Source organism: Eublepharis macularius, chromosome 12 (assembly GCF_028583425.1).
Source record: "Eublepharis macularius isolate TG4126 chromosome 12, MPM_Emac_v1.0, whole genome shotgun sequence".
NCBI lineage: Eukaryota > Metazoa > Chordata > Lepidosauria > Squamata > Eublepharidae > Eublepharis > Eublepharis macularius.
Genome location: NC_072801.1, coordinates 10,784,536 through 10,788,960, shown reverse-complemented (window position 1 = coordinate 10,788,960; position 4,425 = coordinate 10,784,536).

The window sequence follows — 4,425 nt, the reverse complement described above, 5'->3', positions numbered from 1 at the left end:
TATTTGGCTGGTGTTTGGTTTGATTTGGTTTTTTGGTGGTGGGGGGAGATCTTAAACTTGAAAGATTAAAAGATTAAGGATTAGACCAGAGAAGTCCACTGGTAAAGGGCTTGCCCTTCACTGCCAGTATGGTTTTGACACCCCAGTAGAAGTTTGTATGGCAGCTTACAATAGTCTAGCGTAGCTTTCTGAACCCTGCTGACATGGATAATTCAATACTTGTCCCGCAGCCCCTTCTACCAGAGCACACATCTGCCAGCAAGCTTATTGGCTAGTGCTGTGAGACTGGAATGTGAGCTTGCAGTGATGCGGCTACTCCTGCTTATAAGTAAAACCCTAGAACTAGTAAATTCAAGAGAGGCTGGTCCAGATCATAATCCAATTATAATTTGGAAGCAGGTGATGGATGAAAGCCATAGCGGAATCACTGTCCATAAGCACTCAGCTAAGGTAAGTGGTCTCCTAGTTAGCATTTCAAAAGACCATATGGAAGATTTCAGGCATTTATATTGTAGGCCTGTATGTTCTAGTGGAGCACTTGAAGTATTTAAACCCCCATCCCTTGGTTGGAACTGCAAAAAAGCCCTCCATGATGAAGCAATAGACACAAGTTACCAACAGGAAATGCTTCATTCAGCATGCTGATGGGAGAACACATCAGTCCTGGGGCAAGGGGGGGAGCTCTTTGAATCTAGGAAATGTCTAGGTATTTCTTTGCCTTCAGAAGAAGGAAGCAATGAAGTTAGGGTCACGTGCAAGCTTCCGAGAGTTGGGGAAAGTGTGTGTGTGTGAGGGGGGTGCCCGTACATGTGTGCATCTTGCATTTTGCTGAAGCAGGTGTGAAGGTGATCTGGCCCAACAAGCTGAAGTTCAGAGAAGTGGCTCTGCTGGTGGGGCTGCCTTGGCTCTTTAAACAAAGGAGCTTGGAAGAGAGGAGCTTTGTTGTCTGGTTTCCATCCTGTAGGCTACAGTGGTCAGACCTGCTTAGTCCTGCTGCTGCAGAATTGCAGCCTGTACTTCCAGACAACCTGATCTTGATACAGCATGAGAGTCCACACTTTCTGTTCTAGAATGTTTATATTTCATAAGGCTGGGGGTTTTTTGTTGAAAACTGCAAGTATTGACTGGCAGAAGAGTTTAGCCAAAGCAGTTTTCTGTACAAAGTAGTTGACTTCTAGGAGGAGATTTCTCCTGTGCTCGGGCTGTCCCAAAAGTGCTCTGAAATAATGTGGCAATCCATAAGGGTAGAAGCCTCTTCCATGAGGCTGTTCCACGGATGAGAGACAGCATCTTTAAAATATTTAAAATTGAAGCTGTAGTGTTGGGGAAATAGCTGAGAGAGGTCCTCTCTCTGAGCAGAAGTGTGTTTTTAACACACACTTGCAAATTGCCCACATTTGCCATCTACAGCAGGGTGGCCGTGAGTGCAAGAGGGTGAGAAATGGGAGAAACTGGTTCAAATAGCCAAGCAGCCATGATAACCTCAGCGGTGCCTGTTGCTGCATCATAGGCTTGGGGTGACGATAAAATGAAGACTCGGGAAACCACGTATGACATCTTGAATTCTTTAGAGGAAGGGAAGGGTAAAAATGGGTCTGGAACGATTTCTCTTGCTATTTTGCCATATCAAGAGTTCTGTAAGTGAAAAGGCCTGCATGGTTTGGGAAGGTTGCATGGGTGGTTCTGCTGCTCCTAGTGGCCACATTTGTTGTCTGTCTTTAGGGGAGAAAGTGTGCTAATGTTTGGTTTTTAAACTGACACTTCTAAATCAGTTTTAGATGGGTGTAACTGCTTAGTAATGCAATGTTGGTGAACTGAACGCAGGGCTCTATGCTGTGATTTTGCAGAGGTACAAAAGCCTGCTTTTTTTGTTGATGTATGTACACAAAAATTGCTCCTTAAATTTATAAAGGGAGCAAGTTTCTAACCTTTATGGCTACTGCAATGTATTTAAGAAAGCAATTGCTGCTGAAATAATCAACTCTAACTCCTATATTCTGAGGAGGCTCTTACTGAGGACACAATGCAGTGCTAAGTTGCTCCTTTCTCCTGTGCTGGTAACCCTAGGTGAATAAGGCCATCAATGTGAATGCTGGTTTGCACCCCTTGGGAAGAGAGTGCTGGGATGCTTGATCAGAGCCCCAGTTCCCATTAGATAGCGGGGGAAGTAGTTCATGCCTCCCTGTTGAATTGGGGTTCAACAGCTAGAGGGCTGGGCCAAACGAGACTTTCAGGGTTCCAAAGGCTAGCCTCCATCATTCTACCCCATTTAAAACTACAAAATAGTAAAAACAATAAAACCTGCAAATACTTCCTTTATTCACATGTTGGGAAAAGGGCTTTGCTTGGTTCCAATTTATTTTTAAAGTTCTGTTTTTGCAGATGTATGCCCACTCCACATTTGGGTCCACTCCGTAGTGCCTTTTAAAACATCACTGAATTTTCCTCTGGAACCAGGGGACTGACTTTCTTGTTTAATTCTGTAAATGCCAAGCTTGAACATCTTGATAATGTCTACTTTTTCTGAGGTCCTGGCATTTGCTTTTGAAACCCTTCCAGGGATGGGATATCTGCAGGTCGCTCCTCTCTTTAGATATGCCTGCATGCCAAAGCTTTGTCCCTTGGATCAGGAGCTGCTACTTGTATCTGAGAGGCCTGGTAGCTTTATAGTTTGAGCCAGTTATTTTAATGTTTGTGCCAGACACTTTTAATGATAGTACTAGAAGCTGCCTGGAATCCATCATAGAAGAAAGGTGGGGTATAAATAATACTGTACGTAATATAACAGGCTGCTGCTCCAGCCAATGGTCTTAGATTAGAATCACTCTCCACAGGATTGCATTGTTGTGCAGTAAGGCAGGTGTTGAAGGCCTTCTGTGGTATTTATCCTGTTGCAATAATTTGCCCTTGACTGGTTTAAATGCCACCAGACTGTATTGTTTTTTTTTATGCCTATATGATGCGGAAAACAAAATTACTGTAGTATGTTCTCACTCGGCATACACGTGTGTGGTCTGCAAAACTGCAAACTACATCAGATGAAGAGATGGAAATGGATTCCAGTCCCCTATTGCTGGTGTCTTCAGGTCCCACTGAGGGACTCTGCAAACATTAAAAGCTGTGAGAAATTCCCTCTCTTAACTTCAGGTTCATGGTTGGGAGACTGTTACACTCTAGCCTGCTGCCGGCGGGGTGTGTGTGTGTGTGTGTTACCTGCCGACAAGTTGCCTCTGACTTATGACGACTGTACGAATGAAAATACCTCCCAGACATCCTATCATTAACATACTTGCTCAGATCCTGCAAACTTTTTGGGTCATCCTCTTATCCTACTGCCTTCCACTTTTCCTAACATTGACTTTTCCAGAGACTCTTGTCTTCTCATGATGTGACCAAAGTAGGATAGCCTCAGTGTTGTCATTTTAGATTCTAGGGAGAATTCAGGCTTGATTGGATCTTAGTACCCACTTATTTGTCTTTTTGGCCATCCGTGGTATCTGCAAAACTCTCCTCCAGCACCACATTTCAAACAAATCAATTTTCTTCTTGTCAGCTTTCTTCACTGTCCAACTTCCACATCCATACATAGTAATGGGGAATACCATTGCTTGGATTATCTTGATTTTGGTTCCCAGAGAGACATCCTCATCTTTAAGGATCTTTTCTAGTTCCCTCACAGCTGCTCTTCCAAGTCTCAATCTTCTGATTTCTTCACTGCAGTCTCATTTCAAATGAATCAATTTTCTTCCTATCAGCTTTCTTCAGTGTTCAACTCTCACATTAGGGTTGCCAGCTCCAAATTGGGAAATTCCTGGAGAGCTGGGGGGTGAAACCTGGAGAAAGTGGGGTTTGGGGAGGGAAAGGCCCTTGGCATGGCATAATTCCATAGAGTCCACCCCCTTAAGTAGCCATTTTCTCCAGGTGAACTGATTTCTGTGGCCTGGAAACGAGTTGTAATTCCGGGAGATCTCCAGCCACTACCTGGAGGCTGGCAACCCTATCTCACATCCACGCTGCCAGAAGTGCTGCTCTGAAAATGTCTTTCTTTACGTTTTTATTTATCTCATTTATAGTCCTCCTTTCTCACTGAGACTCAGGGCAGATTATATAGTGTGAGAGGAATACAATCAGTATCAAGGACATTTTTAAAATTATTATTACAATTCAGTAGCCTCACAAACGGAACAGGGTCAGACAGGGAATTCGTCCCGCTATAGGCGAGAGAGCGAGGCAGGGCAGGGCAAGGGGAACGCCCCAACGGCGCCCATTAGCCAGTGCCACCTTCAAGATGGCGGCGGGGGCGCTGGGCGTCAACGTCACTCCCAAGATGGCGCTGGCGGTTTTTGGCCGCTCTCAAAATGGCGGCGCAGGAGATGCCGCCGGCCGCGAGGAATGGGCCTGCGGAGAGGGAGGAGGAAATGAGGA